Raw genomic sequence first — 19356 nt, forward strand, 5'->3', positions numbered from 1 at the left:
GAATCTGCCTGCCAATGCAGGGGACACGGGTTTGAGCCCTCGTCTGGGGAGATCCCACATGCCGCGGAGCAACTAGGCCCGTGAGCCACAATTACTGAACCTGCGCGTCTGGAGCCTGTGCTCCGCAACAAGAGAGGCCGCGGTAATGAGAGGCCTGCGCACCGCGATGAAGAGTGGCCCCCACTTGCCGCAACTAGAGAAAGCCCTCGCACAGAAACGAAGACCCAATACAGCCATAAATAAATAAATTAATTAATTAATTAATTTTTAAAAAATAGTACTCTTCTGGGACTTCCCTGGTGGCGCAGTGGTTAAGAATCCGCCTGTCAATGCAGGGGACACGGGTTCAAGCCCTGGTCCAGAAAGATCCCACATGCTGTGGAGCAACTAAACCTGTGTGGCACAACTACTGAGCCTGTGCTCTAGAGCCCGTGACCCACAACTACTGAGTCCCTCTGCCACAGCTACTGAGCCTGCACTCTAGAGACTGCGAGCCACAACTACTGAGCCCGTGTGCCACAACTACTAAAGCCCGTGTGCCTAGACCCTGTGCTCTGCAACAAAGAGAAGCCACCTCAATGAGAAGCCCGTGCACCTCAACAAAGAGTAGCCCCTGCTCACCGCAACTAGAGAAAGCTGGTGCACAGCAATGAAGATCTAAAGAAGCCAAAAAAAAAAAAAGTACTCTTCTACATTTATAACTCATCAATGACCTAATATGCTGTTTTAGATATGTGTGTGTGTGTGTATATATATATATATATATATATAGAGAGAGAGAGAGAGAGAGAGAGAGAGAGTAGAGTCCCTTTTAGTGCCTTAAAACAATAATACAGTATTCAAAAAGTTTCATTTACTATGTTGGACTTACGGTGTAAAAAAAAAAAAAAATGCTGTAAAAGAAACATGTGAGCTGTAAAATATGTAATTCCTCAGAACTAGATTTTATCTTTTAAGACAGAACAAGTTGTTACGTGGATCTCTTTGGTATTCTGTAAATAAAGCCCTCATGCTTGTGTGATTACATCTATTTGTTGCTCAGCCTAATGGGACCTTATACAGTTTAATGAATTCTGTATGAAAAAATAAGAGTCTGTTATCTAGTGTTGACTGATCTGAAGTATTCATGAATTGTATCTACTGAAAAAGGATAGATAAGACAGGTTGTCTGAAATTATACCTGGAACATGCAAATGATGGGCTTTTTATATGATAAGGAGGGCAATATTACTCCAAACCAATAACACCAAGTCTGGGTAAAGTAATGAATCCAATCTCTTGCTACCAAAATAAGATCTATGCAGGAAAATTAATAAGTAAATACCTTCCTTTCATCATGATAGCATTTGGGAGTTTTAGAGCTCTGTAGTCCATTAGTCAGTTTAGTTAATGACTCTGCTTATACTCTTAATCATGTGCAACACATAGACTGAGCTTCATTTAGTTCAATGTGCCTTTCAGAAGCCTGAACTGAATCCTAGTTTGTGGCAAATCATACCTTCTCAGAGTACAAAACAGTCAGTTCACCTCTCTTAAGTTGTATAATATCTTCAGAAAATTTGTAGTACTTCTAAGTACAAAAATGACAATTTAGGTAAGGCCCAAATAGGTCATGGTTTTAATGTTTAGCTATTTCCACAGCCATGGCTTATTTAATGCTGGAAACATGCATTGCATTCACAACAATTTCAAATAACAAAGAAAGTAGACACACTAAATAAAATTTTAATAGACAGTCTTTCCTAGTATAATATTTAAATTTCCATAAATCTATATAATTTAGGAAAATGCTACAAACTTCATTAAGTTAGAGTGTTGAGTGAAGAGTTATAATCAGATCAATTTTTATAATTTGAGTGATATTCAAATTTATTCCCACCCCACTGAGGTGGCAATAGACTGATGCTGTGTGAGATCAGGGAATTTCAACCTATTGCACTCAAGTGAAACCCAATACATTAAAAAAAAATTATTTATTCATTGCAAAGTCTGTGAGAAAAAAATGAATGATGCAGTTTTTTCTTCCTTAGTGAGAAGACCTACTGGTGATCAAAATTTTTGAATAAATAAATGTGTTACCTGTAGAGTTTAGGGAAAAATACAAGTTTAATTATAAGTAACTGATGATTGTTGGCTACTAAAATAATAAAACTTCTATGATTCAAAAATAGAATACTATTTTCTTTTTGTATCTTCCTTTTTCCTTCCCATCTTCCATCCATCCTTCCTTCTTTCCTACCCCCAACTCCCTCCACAACTCAAATATCTTTATTGTGTACTCTCTTGTAGAATGTATATTGTTACATAAGTTCATATTGAATTCCATAAATATTATTAGATTATAGATGCCGTTCTCTTTTACAATTTTGTTTCCACTTAGCAGTATGGTAATAAAACTTACATGTCTATATGTAGATAGGATTTATTGCTCCTACCTGAAGGATGGGATACCAGGATGTTCATTCTCCATATTTTTTCCTAGCCAATCTGTCTAGCAATAAATGTTCAGATTGCCTTCAATAACCTGATATCATAAAAACTACTGTGGTAAATATCAACATTCATGTCTCTTTGTGATCTATATGAGACTTTTTTTAGAAATATCCAGTAATGGCATTACTAGGTCATAGGATATACATATCCAAATTTTAGTATGTACCAAAGACTGTTCTTCTAGGGTGGCTGTGCCAGTTTGCATACCATTAGTAGGGTATAAAGGATCTCATATCCCAGTATTCCTGGAACACGACATTATCAGGCTTTCTGATTTATGCTACTCTAACAGGTGAAAAGTGATATCTTACTACTGTTTTAAGTGGCATTCTCTGCTTAGTAATGATTTTGAGCTTCTCTGAATATTATTGCTAACATTCTTGGTTCTTTCTTCTATAGATGTTTTCCTGCATTATCTTTAGTTGTTTATTTTTTGTTTTTTTTAAATGAGAATTTTTGTCTTCTTTTGTTGATTTGCAGGAATCCCTCTAGATCATAGTTTGGCAAACGTTTTTCTGTAAAGGACCAGATAATAAATAGTTTAAGCTTGTGGACTATACACTCTTTGTTGTAAATACTTAACTCTGTCATAATAGCACAAAATATGTAAACCAATGAGTGTAGCTGTGTTCCAATAAAACTTTGTTTACAAAAACAGGTCATTGGCCAGATTTGACCCACAGGCCATAGCTGCTGAACGTACATAAATGGTAAAAGCACCAAGAACAATGTCAGGAATAGTGATGGAAAAAAAAATAGTAAGATAGGCATGAAAATTGTTAGAAAATGGCAGAGAAGGATCAGAAGCTTAATAGTGAATTTATGAAAGGTAAAATTAAAATTTGACAGAAATGAGTTTAGGAGAATATCTTTGTAATCCAATCCATGAAAGTCATATTGCAAATGAACAACAACAAAAAAACAGCCAACAAACAAAAAATCTAATGAATTCAGGATTTCTTTTGAAGAACACCATAGGGAAATTAAAATACCAAGGATAAAATGGGAGAAGGTAATTGAAATGAATATAATTAACAAGGGACTAATATCTAAGAACAACTGTTAAACTGATACTGTCTTAAATGTAATTCTCCCTTCAAGAAAAAAGAAAAAGAAGACATAATTGGACAATAGTTGTTTACATGTCTTTGGACAGTTTTAAAATATCTTTCTTTTTCCAGAAAGTAAAGATTTTCAATATTGTCAGGATAAGGCTGAAAACAAACAAACAAAGAAGAGCCAGATTGAAGGAAATCACACTCCCCAATTTCTGATGATTTTTATCTTCAAGGAAAAAAGAAATATAACCATATTTAATTCTAACAAGTTGAATCTATGAAAGACCATGATTAAGAGTAAGTCACTATGAGGTGGTGAAAAATGCAGCTGAAACAACAGAATTGTGGCAGTGATAACATGTTTAATTTATTTTAATTTCAATAAAATGTTGCTGTCTTTTTGTTTTTTCATTGAGCGTAAGTGATGATACATGTATGTGAGTATGTAAGTGAGTATATATGTATGTGTGAAATATATTTAATATATTTAAATATATGCATGTGTATTTATTTATATGTTAATAAGAAAGAATACAGAAAAAATATTAATGAATCAGATATATAGATAAATAGAAACTGAAACCAATGTGCTCCAAGAAGATGTATTAGTTATATTGTAAATCCCAAAGAGAAGAGGTAGCATTGCAGTCATTATCCTTTGAAATAAATTTTTTAGATGATTGGACTAATTTTAGAGAGATATTATTAAGGTATACATAAGTCTCCAGTTATAACACTATAACAATATAATTAAATCAATGTATAACAATGACAGAACAGTAGATTAGGTACTTCTGGTCTCACAAAATTCAAAGAAAACATCCTTTCTGGAAAATCTACCAAGAATAAAATAATTAAAATCTAATGAAAGCAAAGAACTTAAAACACCAGTGATAAAACAAATAAAACTTTACTATAAAAGAAAACTAAATTCAGGTTTAGATTATCTTCGATTTCAAAAGTAAGCACCATGACCAGCCCAAGAATCAACTGATGAAAACCCAGATCCCGAAACATCAGCCAGTAGAAGACAGTTTTTCTTGGTTCCTTGCTTCCTTCCCTCTTTCCTTCGCTCCTTCCTCCATCTTTCCCTCTCTCTCCCTCCACCCTCCACACTTCTCTCTCCACCCTCCCTCTCTCCCTTCTCTTTAGCTCTAGCTCTATCTCTGTCTCTCTCTCTTCCTTCCTCCTGTCCTCTCTTCCTTTCTTCCTTTTGCTTTTAGGTTTGGTTTAAATATTAAAATCTTAAGTGCAAACATTTTATCTGGAAAGCATTCTTAAAATCTAGAGGATAGCACTGACAAATACAAAGATAAACAAAAGAATAAAGAAAAGATTAATGAAGAAATATATTTAAAACCATCTAACAAGACTTTTTAATCCATTTTACTATATATGCACTAATTTTCAAAATTTTGTCTATTTTGTGTATTGATTGCATAAAAATCTGATATACATATATATCCATACAATTTGTGATTTTGTATTTTAGAAGCAATTATTTAAGTTTTTTATCACTGTTTATGTATGACGCTATGATTAGTGAAATCCATAAGGTTTCATAAACTCTGGGTAATTACACTGTGACTATTTGGAGAAGTGTTAATACTTAAATCCATGTTAAGAGACTAACTTGTCAAATTAATAAAGCTGACACTTAAAAAGCATGAATACTATGAAACATCTGTCTCTAAACCCAACAAATGTAAATGAATTTTAAAAATGTATAAACCACTCCAAAATCTCAAATTCAACCATCCCAGTCTCAGTCCATCTCTTACCTTTTCAGGTAACTTATTCTAGAAACTAACTGCAACAATTCTTCATCCTATGGGGAGCTTTAGCCAATTAATTCTACCAGTTTTTCTCTGACTACAGCCTCTATATCCTAAATTTCTTCTTTACCTAGTTTTGGTTCCATAGTGCATCATTATAATTCTCACCTCTCTTATGACACCCTCTGCCATAATAAAATGTAAAATTGCACCCTCCTTAAATGCATTGCTCCAACTATACTGTGTTTCCACAAACAGTTAAACCTGGCTGGAGCAGAATACATACTGAAATGAGTTACTGCACTTTAAATTTATAATACATTTCATATAATTCCTAAACTGTTTCCTAAACTCAGTATGTTTCCCAAGTCAATTTCATCTCAATTTCAAAAATAGAAATGTTGCATCTTCCTTTGGCTTTCCAGAACATTTCTATACTCCTCTGCTTTCTCATACTTTAGAGGTTTTTAAGGCTGACATTGATAGAGGCTTTGAGGGTTTGTGGAGGAAATTCAGGTTTCATAAACTTGAATGGGAAAATAGAATATTTTGACTATCTAGCTTTAAATTTAACTTCCCTTTAACTATAAATATAGACAACAGACCATTGTTATTTTAACAAAGTCTGTGGACTTTGTCACAAATAGAAAATGCATACATTTAATATCACATTACAGTTGGTGCAAACATCTTGAAATATGTACATCATCATCACTACTTCAGAGTAATATAGTTTTAAAATCTACTGCTCAGTTCTATAACTTAATACACTAATTTATTATTATATAAAATTACTTCTTATTAATATTTTGGAAATGATTTAACAATTTTTCAGTATAACTTTTGGTTTATAATCTTATGTATTTTATTTTATAAATTTAAATAAATTTAAATGTATTTTAATTTTGGAGTCTACCAGAGTACTAAAAGATCCATCAAACACACCCAGATGCACACACAGAATTAAGATTTTTCTGATTGATGGCCTAACTTCTTAATTGCAGAGCAAAAAAGACAGAAGAGAATTATTTTGTTTTCACCCTACAAAATCTATGCATCTATTTGATCCTGTGTCCTCATTTTCCACTTTATTTCCATCTAAAATTATGCCTCTGTACTAACTACTAAGGTCAAACATTCCATTTATGCACAGGATTCTTTCCCTTTCATCTACTTAAGAAACTTGTCCTTGAATGGATACTCTCTTTTGCACCAACATTCCCTTCCTTACTTGCTGATAGAAATATATCAATAATTAAAGAGCCATTCATATCTCTTGTATTAGAAATAAATAAATATGGGCTTCTCTGGTGGCGCAGTGGTTAAGAATCTGCCTGCCAATGCAGGGGACACGGGTTCGAGCCCTGGCCTGGGAAGATCCCACATGCCACAGAGCAACTAAGTCTGTACGCCACAACCACTGAGCCTGCGCTCTAGAGCCTGTGAGCCACAACTACTGAGCCTGCGTGCCACAACTACTGAAGACCACACACCCAGAGCCCATGTTCCATAACAAAAGAAGCCACTGCAATGAGAAGCCCGCACACTGCAACGAAGAGTAGCCCACGCTCGCCACAACCAGAGAAAGCCCGCACACAGTAACGAAGACCCAACATAGCCAAAAATAAAAATAAATAAAATAAATAATTTTTTTTAAAAAAGAAAGAAAGAAATATTTCAGTGATCCTTGTATTTTTTCCCTCGTATGTTTTTAATGTCTTTCAATTTTTGTAAGGCTCTTACTTCCAGATATTACATATTTATATTTTTTTGCCTAAAGTCTGTCTTCCTCACTAGTACACAATTTTTGAAGGTAGGACCTTCGCCTGTTTTTTTCACCCCTATTACTTAGCCTAGAACATAGTGGGAACTCAATAAATATGCAGATGAATTGTAATAGGGGCAGGGCAGGCATACAGCTCTTATCACACAACCTTTAGTGCCACAGATAGAGGTCCCACTCTGCCAACAGTCAGCCTCGCAGTGGTCCTGGTGGCAGAGAGTCCTGGCGGTGAGAGGCAGATCATGACCTTCTCCCTGGGGCCCTCCAGGCCCTCTGGCCTAGGACTATGTGTGAGCTGAGGGGACCAGGGACAGGCTGAGGGCTGTGACCGGCAGAACTCCAGAGCCCTCGCCACGGCCACCCACTGGCAGGGTCCAGGTCTTGAAGCAGCAGTGAACCTCTCCCCCTTCCCTACCTCCATGACCTAATGGCAGCAGACTCCATGGGTCGCAGTCCAGTGGACCTGGTCCCCGTTTGGGAGGCCTGAGGAGCCTGAGGGCCGGCTAGGTCCTGGATGCCTGGCTCCCTCAGTGACGAAGGCTGGGCAGGGTCTAGAGACCTGGCCCTGAGGGCACCACCAGCTGAGATCTGCCTCTTCAGCTGGGCCTGGACACTGGTGGGAGGACCCTGACTGGGTGCGGGATGAATGCTCCCAGGCAGGGTAACTGGCCTACACAGGGACCCACTCCTCTTAGCCAGGGCCTGGACCTTAGAGGGAGAAAGTTGAGCTTTGGGACCTTGCCCTTTCTTGTCAGAACAGAGAATAACATTTGTTTTGGTGGAGGTTTACAGGAACAACATGACCTGCCCGTGCCCTGACCTCAAGAACAAAGGATCTGACACTAAGAAGTTTGCAACAACTAACCTTGCCTCCCTCCCCCACCTTTCCTATAAACTGCTTTGCTGAAAGCTATTGGCGAGTTCAGGTTTTTCAAGGCATGAGCTACCTGTCTCCTTGCATGGTCCTGCAATAAACCTTTCTCTGCTTCAAACTCCAACGTTTTGGTATTGTTTGGCTTCACAGTGCGTTGGGCACATGGACTTGCATTTGCTAACAAGAGGATTTATTGTAAAAAGGAACCTGCAACATTAGACAGGAAGGTCAAATTTTCCCAGAATTAAGGTATGTGTAGTAATTATAGACTTGGAACCACAGTAGCATCAGAATGTTATTTACTAGAAAAGTCTAGGATCCAGAATAGGATCTGCAGGAAAGATTCTATTGAAATGAGAATGGGCCATTGTTAAATGATGAAACATTAATCTCCAGAAAAGAATATACATGGAATGATTGATCATCAAATACTGATGTTGGAATACTATGCGTAGCAAAATTGGTACATGACAATGTAACACTTGTGAACAGGGACAGCTTCATGATCATGAACCTGTGATCTGTGAAGTCCACAGGGTTTCCTGCTTAGAAGGGCCCCAGTCTTGGTTTAATGCACTGCTTCTGTTCTGTCATCCTGAAATTCTTAATAATTTTTGAGCAGGGAGGCTTGCATTTCATTTTGATCCTCAAGATATATAGCCAGTCCCGCTTGCAAATACAAACCTACACATTTAATTTTTGCATTCCTTTGTGAGATAGATGAATAGAATATGATAATAATACAAATAATTTCTTACTTTGTATGTGTATACTTTATATATGTGGTAGGTACTAGATTCCTCTAGCATGTCCAAGTAAAACTTGGAGTGATACGTTTTTATTATAAGCTTTTGCAGGACTTTATTTCATAGAACATATTGGTGAATTTGTCAAATAATAAAATGATTATTTAAAATAGATTACCTGTTTACTCAGATCTTTTATATGCCTCTATCAGAATTTTAGTTAAGAGTAAATTAAATTTAGTTTCACTAAAGATATTAAAATTCTAAGATTTTTAAAATAGGACTAAACTCTTCAAAATATGAACTTTCTAAACATAAAATTTCTAAAAGAATTTTTTTCAGAGTGAATTTGCCTATTCATTGAACAGATTCATCTTATTTTACATATTTTATGATTTTTGCTTTTATTATTTCTAAAGTTTTCTAGCTAATTGCAAAATTATTGTAGTAAGAAATGCATCAAATTTCTAACATAAAAGTAACCCTGTTACTTTTAGAAGTTATTATTTTCATTAACTCTGATTTGCAAACTCCTGGGCTACCTTAGCACCATTATATGTCTCAAGAATAAAAGAAAAAAAAAAAATAGAGTTACTTTGGTTTTGGAAACCTATAGAACCTAGAATACAACTTTCACATGTAAAGAATGTTGTGCAAAAAAGAGTTGTATACAAATAAATTAACAAATAGAAAAATATCACATGATAATGAGGACCTACACCACTTTACCAGATAAAATGTAAAAATTTTAAATTTAAAATGTATTTAAAATGCAAATACTTTTTGGAAGATGTATTCAGGTTACATCTCTCCTTGGTTTCATCTTAGTATAAATCACATGAAATTAAAAAAAAAATATTAAATACCTTTCGGTATTACAGTTTTGTATCCTGGAAATTTGTAGTAGTCTGAGACTCAGATAGTAAGTCTAGTCAGACCCTAGTTCTATCTCTGTATTTAACTAGTTTTATGATTTGGAAGATACTGTTAATATCATTGCATATTAGCATTTGGGTAATTATTTATAAAATGTGATTTTTTAAATCTGAACTTCTGTACAAGGAGTTTAGATATAAGTATCTAAATATTTACAGATTAAACAGGATAAAAATTCATTCTCAACTGAAACAATGGAATCTGAGCTCTCATGAAAACTTTGTCTTCCATGTTAAATTTTAATCATTTTACTAATTCTTGAATAATGAAACGGTAAGTATCTAAATGTAACAGCTTTAAATCCTATATTCTTGCAAGTGAATTGTTGTCTTGTATTCATTTTTTCACCTGTAGGGCAAAGTACATTGCCTCACAAAAGAAGGTTCTCAGTACATTTATTCCTCAAAAATGAATATACTGTTCATTGTTTGGTCCAATAGGAACCATAAGGATATTAATCCCCATTCTCCGGGGCAATAAAGTAGTCTGGAGAGTTGTCTTGCCTTTTGTCTATAGGCAATTTGTAAAACTCAAGAAGAATTTTTTGGCTTAAGCTTGGTTTAGTTGATCATGTCTTTTCAACCAAATTAAACATAAGAAGTAGTGTTAGGAGAGTACATCCTCTAAATTATATCTGCCAGGTATTTCACAGTTTAAATAGTAAATTTTCATGGTATTAATTTTAATATTATCTAGAATTATAGGGACTAGAACTCCCATTTTAAACTATACTGTTAGTAGAAACATATTTAGAAAAAATATGCTTACACATATATGCACATTCTGGTAACATAAGATTAAGAATTCAATGAGCTAAAGAGTTTTTCTGGAGTTTTGTTTATTCAAAACTACTTTTGCATGGTTGCTATACATCATGCACTCTACTAGGTTTTGAGGTGATAATAGCAAATATGATTGCATACATGATTGCAGGTGTCATTGCTAAATGGATGACCAAAAAATGATTAATCCATATCCTAATTCCCAGAAACTGTGAATAGTACCTTATGTGACAAAAGAGTTAATACTAAATTACATGGTGAAAGAAGTAATCAAGTTAAAGATTTTGAGAGGAGGAGCTGGCTTATCCTGGATTATTCAGGTGAGCCCTAAATCCAATAACAAATGTCATTAAAAGAGTAGGCAGAGGCATCTGACAGACTGAAGTGGAGATGGCCATGTAAATATGGAAGCAGAGAATGGACTGATGTAGCCACAAACCAAGGAATGCCAAGAGCCCTCAAAAGCTGGGAGAAAACAGGGAATGGAATTTCCTTCAGAGACTCCAGGAGTTTGACCCTGCTGACACGTTGATTTCAGAATTCTGGCCTCAAGAACTGTGAGAGAATAATTTCTCTGATATTTCAAATCACCAAGTCTGTGGTGCTTTGTTAATTCAGCCAGAGGAAATTAATATACCAGCTAATCAAAATGACTTATGAGAGCATGTAGGAATAACACTCAATTCAAGCCTCGTGATCATTTAAGCTTCCTCGTAGAGGTGACATCAAAGCTACTATGAGATTTCTATGTTCATAGAATTTATGTCTCTTCCTTGAGCAACATTTTAAGGTTTTTCTTGGGAGCTGGAAAAAGACTATGCAGAAATAACTTAGCAACATTCTAATATAATTCCCAAACTTCAGGAAATATAAGAATCACCTGGAAATATTTTTTTAAAGTAAAGAAGTCTAGAACCTACCCAGGCTTATAAATCAAAATCGCTGGAAGTGAGACTCTCTGAAGTATCTTTTAAGTAAGTATAAGAGATATATCTTAAGAACTCAGATATGCTTAAGTCTGTGTATAATTGCTTGGGAGAGTAAGGCAAACACTGGAGCCTGGTCAAACATGGCCTTGGACCCAGGCCTGACCTCTTGAATTCCTTCTTTGACATTTTCTCAATTCAGGTGAACTGGGACTGTTTGGGCTATCAGTGCCCTGTTGCTAGAGTTAATTTAGTCCATACTGGGACTTGAGTGAGTTCTTTGCCTTGTTCATCCTTTTGGGGAGCTCTCTGATCCTGTACTCTCAAGCCAGGCAGCCTGGCTCAGGGATCACTCTCTTTAGCCTACCTGGTATGGTATTACATGTTAGATTAAGATAATGTCAGCACTCACATGTGTGAGTCCCTATATGGGCTCTAACCTGTCCATGTTCCAACCCTGGTGTCACATCTTGTACAGCTACCAAGAATTGCAGGGGTGGTGGCAGGTACCCTATACCTTGTGTATCCTGTGGTACCAGCCCCGCACAGTAATATCTTCAGCCCTTCACAGGTTCCAGCCAGATGTCAGATAGTCCTCTAAGGTGGCTGTGATCCTATTTGTGCAAGGAATACATTTTGTCCTCTTGCACGGGCTTAAGAGAGACAAAGGAGGAGATAGAGTCAAGAGAGGTCATCCAGTGAAATGGGGTTGCTCTTCACATTCTCCCCAAGGCCACTCCTCTAAAATTTCCTGGATGCCACATTCTAGGAATGCAGAGAATACAGCCTAATGAGTTCAGAGAAAACATAATCGGAAGGTGTGTTGTTCTACCTTTATGCTGTAAAATTCCTATTAACAAATTTAATGAAGATAAAATGAATCATCTTTCGTATTCTTTACATACTCTTGTAAAGACTTGCATTTCATCAAAGAAGCACAGTCAACAACCATTGAGAGAGTAATTGGAAGCAAGCATTCACTGCACAATGGACCACACAGTGTCATAAGTGTCATTAAAATAATTAAAATTCGTGTTAGGGACTGTATTGGCAAGAAATCTATATCGTTTCAATGCAGATTCCCCAAAAAATGGCAATGTGATTAACAATTTATTAGTTTTGTCTTAAGGTAGGAAATATGAAATTACCCAGGAACAGTTCATTTGACAATAAAGATCAGAAAGAGATGATTATTGGACCAGAATAGTACAAAATGGGGACTGAGTCCTGGGCCCTGCAAAGAATCTTCATGTACTAATTAAACAATAAGGCAAGAGGTATGAAAGTACTACCTTATTCTAAATCATTAATTACTCTCTAGATCTACCATGGACCAGTTGATTTTGTCATATATATATTCATCAATTTTTTTTTAATATACAAAGTTTCCCATAAAAATATTTGTTTGGGACCCCTTTTACCTGGGAGCATGCCAGGTTTGGGAAGCACTGCTCTAATTCTAGGGCCAGCTACATCATTTGCTGGGCCCAGTGCAACCTGAAAATGCAGGGCCCTGTGTTAAAATATTATTAAGAATTTCAAGATGGCAAAGGATCAGAGCATTAAACTAAGCACTGAGATTTTCCGAAGGCAGGATCCTGTGTGACTGCACAGATTTCATACCCGTGAAGCTGTCCCTGGACTGCACTCATATAGAAGTTTTTCACATTTTGTTTTTACCACTTATCCCACCCTGTGCTTGAAAATGACTAAAACTGTGACTTCTGGAAATGGGTTCAACCAACTTCTCACCTGTTGGTATTGTATCTAAATTTCAAGATTTATTTTTTAATGTTACTAACCCCAGGATATCTTTACTGATTAGCTCAATCATACAAAAGTATATCTCTTCTTTATGCTTTTATGATTTATTTTATGCTGTGGAGAATATTTTGTTTGCAAGATTAAATTGAATAAGACATGGCTTCTGTCCTGAAATTTTTATTAAGTTGGGGAGATAAGTACAGTTTATGTTAGATAGAAGACAGATATCTTAGATTATTAGTGAACAATTATTAGATATATTAAAGAATGATTTATTTTAACAGTCTGATTCAAAATTAAACTGCAATAAGAGTTCAAAGGAAGATATGATCAGAATAGCCAGGACTAGCAGAAATAATGTCAGATGTGATCCTGACGGATAGAGATTACTCAGAGCCAGATCATTAAGGAAATTTGGGAATCTAGGTAACAGGTAGAAGATTTAAGACTTAATGTGAAAGAAAATACAAGGATTTTGTAGTCTTACAAGATTGCTGAGCAAGGAAATTGCCTGACAACAATGGTGTGATGAAGAGTAAGTTGAGAGTGGAACTCAGTGTAGGAGAAGAAACTGGAGCAAGATAAAGGAGGGTGGAGAAGAAGGGGGAGACACAGTATTCCTGATGGAAAAGTGGAAAAGCTATGGATTAGGATAGTCGGGAGAAATGTGTAGGTAAAGACAAAACCAAGTGAATTTCTGAGGACAAACATGACAGGGTGTGTTACCATTTAGGTATAATAAAATATTAAGATGATAAGCCAGCAAATGCATATCCTCAGTATAACTGCATAGATTCTCTAATTTCCGCAAGCATAAGTAAATTTCAGTATTTTCTTAAATGCCCTCAAATTAGCTGGAGTACTTTCCCAGCTGTATCATTCAGGGTATTAAATATAAAGCCATCTTAAAATTATGTATTTTAATATTATTTTCATAAACTTGACTTTTGAATCTAAATACCAGCCCTTTTCAATGAAAACTAAAATCTATCCCAAAGGAGTGCGTTGTTTTAGTTTTAAAGTGCCCAAGAAGCATATCGTGCATATTTTAAAATTAAATATAGAGCTATAGGAATTTTGGTAACTTAATTGTATGTAGGCTGAATTATAAATAATAAAGAAAAGAAAATCAATGGTCTTTAAGAGTAATGGTTATATTATGGTTATGGTTATATTATTACTGGTTTTTTGCTCTTAGAATATTTCAGTAGCTAAGGTTGAATCTGAAAGTCTATCTTCATTTAAACTTAATTTTGATCGTTAAAAGAATATATCAAAATGTAATAAATATGTATAACAAAATGTAAACTGCATCAACATTAAATTATATTAGTTTCTTTCAAATAATTATATTCTAATTAAAATATACTGTTCACAGAAGGACCAAAAAATATGTGTATGCAGTTTCTCAGCATATATCAAAAGATTCCACAATTTATTCAGCCATCAGGGATATGTTTTGATGACTCTCTTTACATTTCAGTCATAACATTTTTCTAAAACACAACTGCAATTATTTTCCCAAAACAGGTCCTAAAATATTCTTTACATGTGCTAAATCCTGCCATTATGCTGATTTTAGAAAGATTTTAAAGATGATGAATTTAAATAATATATTTAAATTGTACACTTTATCAAACTTGTTAATAATCACAACATCCAAGATAAAAATACAAAATTACAATAAAAGTGAAAATATTAAATAAGCAGGAAAGAGTTTCCAGAAATATTAGAGAATAACACTGTTGCATGTAACCCTTTTAATTAAAGGTCATAAGAAAGAGAAGCCCAGAAAATCAATATAATGAGACTGTATTAAGCTATTGCAGCACAAGGATCCCTGAGAAAGAGATGACCCTGTGGAGTGCTCTTCTCATTTTAAATAAAGCTCCATATGCCTTAAATTTGGGAACTCTCATCAGGAGCACACACTGCTTGGCTTCAGTTGTCATTGTGTGGCAGAGAGGGAGAAGGGATTTCTGAGGGAGCCAGAGCCCAAGCTATTTAGAGCTGTATAGAGTAAAGTCAACATCTTCGAAAGGCAATTTTCAGCAAATGGGGAGACAGTGCAGGCTGTGGAAAATTGGTATCATGCACTCCCTGTACCACTTAGATGCTGAGCGGAAGAATTCAGACCAAGTAGAAGCTTCTAGGTGGTATTGAAGGCTGGGACTTTGCTAAAGGAAATAAAGCTGACGTTATCCAAGCTTACCTTAAACCCAATCTTTGCAATCATTTGGATGAATGTAATGTACAATCTAAGAGAAAAACTCAACTATTGGAGTCAGAAAACAGAGAAAAACTTGGAAGTTGAAGGCCTCACCCTTGGTGAATTATGCTTTCACTAAGTGATTCCTGAATGCACAGACGTTAAAGAGATGAATGCCAACTTAGATTTTGCTCCCAAAGGAAGGGAATTTATTCTTCATTGTGAAAGAAGCATATGTCTTTTAGGGAATCATGAGATGAAACTATTTGTAAACTACTGTTTTGTGAAGTACCTCAGGTCCAGCCCCCCACTTGTACAGATTTCCATTCTGGACAAATCCCTTTGTTTCATATGGTTAATGGTAGCAAAAAGTCCTAGGCAAGATAATAAACTATTTGACATATTTCTAGCTTGATACTACTATTGTCTTATTCTTTCCCTTCGTCTGCATTTTTTAAAATTTCTATACTCTTAAACTGCCCTCTTCAAAACCGTCACTTTCTATCAAACACACAATCTCATCCACACAGGGCTTTATATGGACAATGATAAATAAAAAAATGTTCTTTTCAAAGGTTATTGTTACACACAAGTAATTTTTTAAGATTATACTTTTTCAAGGAAGAGAGATTTCTAGGACCCAAATATGCAATAATTTTGTGACTGTCCTTTGTGAAGAAACCAAAAATATATTCAGACAATTCCAATTATGTAGCTGACCTAAATATTTGCTAAGAATTCTGATTTTTTAAATTTCCTATACATTTTAAAATAAATTGTCTCAAAGTAATTTATTCTTTGTACTTATTGGACAGCTACAAGAGAGTGTGGCATAAAGATTTGAAGTGGTCAGGCTGGATTAGAGAATGATAACAAGGATTCAGATAATTTACTTTTCCTCCAAGCTATTACAAACTCACAAGCAATGCAAAGAGAATTACAAGATCCAATGTCAGTTCCCCATCATAGCCTTTGTTCCTCATGGAATGGCTCCACTCTTTAACTCCCTTCACAGAGAAAGAAATATGACAGGTTAAAGAAACCCAAAAGCATGGGCTTACTGCTGAGGGGGGGAGGAGGTGGCCTTGCCTATCCATCCAACACATACAAGCAAATAGTTCCAGTGCCACTTACACAGTCCTGTTTGTATTTCTTTTTCTGTCATCAGTGTACTTGTGTATCATTCAGTGTAGTAAGCTTGCCATGTACACATAACAGAATGAGACACTATTAAAAGGGATACTGTCTGTTCCATTGTGGCTGAAATGTACTAGTAGTATAAATTGCTACTGCCCACATTTAATTCATTTATTCTTTCATTCACTCAACTAACACTTTTAGGGAAATTCTACTAGAAAAGAAATAAGAACTACTACTTTTATCAGTACTTCTACAACTAGGACTACTACATTGCATCTACTATTATTAATAGTTGAAATTTAATACACTACGTCAAGCATTCTGCTAAGCACTTCACATTTATTTATTAGCTCATTCAATTCTAACAACAATGCTAGAGGCTATGGGTTATTAGTATACCCATTTCACAGAAGAATAATTAAGTTTAAAGAGGCCAAGTAATGTACCTAAAGACACACATTTTTGAATATGGTAAAAATGGGATACAATTTCATATAGCTACATGATTCCTAAGCTAATAAGCTTCATTTCTACATGGTTCTACTCCCATTGATGAAGAAATTTTTCCTTACTCTCAAAAAGATAAGTTTTATTGGTGAGAAATGTATATAATGATACCAATTAATTAGTAACAAAGATACATAAACAAAGTTAAAGTGCTATTTAATGTGGAAGAGTGAGACAACTGTAAATTGTCCTGAAAGATAGGAAATGCATTCTTAAAAATTTGACATTTGAGCAATTCCATGACTAGGAAGGCACCAAGTGAAAAAACAGACAAGGTTATTTCCGCATATTGAGAAAAGCTTGTACACAAACATAACTGAAAATGGAATGACACTCTTGAGGGATGTAACATATATTACTGAATTGTGAAATGCCTTCTATGTCAGGTTCAGGAATTCAGATGATACCCTTTTCTAAAGTCAATGGAAAGTTCCTGAATGCTTTTTTTAAAAGAGGTGTTAAATGGTCTACTCATGTGAGTCAATATGGGACAATACAATTAAAATATAGGACACTGTCCTTGGTTTAAAAAAAATAAAGTCTAAAAGGAAAGAATCAACAATGGTAGAATAAATTTAAAGTATTTATAAAAACAAAATTTAACTGTATGGTACTTATTATTAATTCAACAGGAATGTGTAATAAAAGATCAGTAATGACTGGAAGAGGACAAACTTCAAAACTGAGGTCACAATTAATGGGCAACATTATTTTTTTAAGTTAGAGCAAAACTCTGAAAGCCTAGAGTCAGCTAGGTGACTCTTGGCAGTCAATTATTGTAAGTTTTTAAGGCAAAGAGTAATGAGTTGGGGGCAATGTTTCTGTAGCTCGGTCTGGTGTGGGTCTGTGTAGTGGAAGCTGTTAGTGTCCCTGCCGGAGGCCTTGCCATTGCAGTGCATGGAGCACTCTTCAGACTACCTGAGCACTTTCCATAGAGACTAGAGCTGCTCTGCCTTCATACTTAGCAGGCTGGAATAACCAGACAAATAATTACAGCACAGCCCCTGCAACAACCTTCAAACAATGACTGACAGCTGTATTGTAAATTCTTCAGATCCCAGGCCCTCCAGATAAGATTATTCTACTCACCACTTACTCCCAGATCCCAGCAGGATTATTCCCCAGGAGTAACCGGCTTGATACACACCCTTTATTGACCACTTTCTTTTGCATTCTCTCTTTCCTACTTTCCTGTGAACGATACCTGGAATCACCTCCTAAAAAATGCTTGCACTTGAATCTTTCTCTCAAAGCCTAGCTGAGAGAACATGAACTAAGACAATATGTAGTATACTGAGACAGAGAAATTTAACAGCAGTAATTTAGGTTATAGGCTTTTTTGAAAACCTGATAAAATTTTTAGACTCACTGACTCAAAAAATATGTGCACTGAACACACACACACACAGACAGACAGACACACACACATTTATAAGTCCATTCATCTAATGATTGTTCATTGATTTCCTGCAATGAGCCAGGCACTATTGGGCTAGATCACCAGTATACAGCAGAGAAGAAACTCTTATAAAGCTTATATGCTGATATACACATTTTTAATATTATTCCATTTTGTTCTCAGTTACACTGAAGTCCAAACATAGGGGCTCTTGGTACCAAAGGCAGCCGGTTCAAAATCCCTGGAGAGGATAAATGGAGACATAAATTTGAAGTAATAAATTCAATAATCATAAAAGTAACTATAGGAATTGAGCAAAATAATAGGACAGTGAGAAAATCTGGTGATAAAACTATAAATAATATCCTTACTGTGGGAAGAAAAATTAGCAAGAGACTATAAAGAATGCTGGTTTTAAAAAATTGGTGATATAAGCTGCTAAACTTACTGAATTTAAATGTTGGTCTGATTACTGGCCAGAGTCTGAGTCACTGAAACTTGGATGTGAGAGCACCTGAGGGTGCCTGTGGTAGCTACATTTCTAATGAACCACATCTCTCAGGATTCATGCCCTTATGTAGTCTCTCCCCACCATGAATTGAGACTGTCCTATAACTTCTATGAACCAATAGACTGTGGTGAAAGTGATACTATACAATTTTGAAACCTATGCCTTAAGAAGTCTTGGAAACCTCTTCTTTGGCACACTTGGAACACTGAGCCACCATATTAGAAGTCCAGCTACATTGCTCGAGAGACTGTATTAAGTAACTAAGTGAAAAGAACAAATTGAAAACCACATGGAGAGAACGAGAAGCCTTAAGACTACAAAGAAAGAGAGTGGGCCTCCCACTCCCAGCTCTCCCCAACAAGGTGTCAGATATATGAGCGAGCCATCTTAGATGACTCTACTAAGTCCCAAGATAATTATAGTTCCAGATGATATCATATGGAGTATGAAAAC

Source organism: Balaenoptera ricei, chromosome 18, assembly GCF_028023285.1.
Source record: "Balaenoptera ricei isolate mBalRic1 chromosome 18, mBalRic1.hap2, whole genome shotgun sequence".
In the NCBI taxonomy this organism is placed as follows: domain Eukaryota; kingdom Metazoa; phylum Chordata; class Mammalia; order Artiodactyla; family Balaenopteridae; genus Balaenoptera; species Balaenoptera ricei.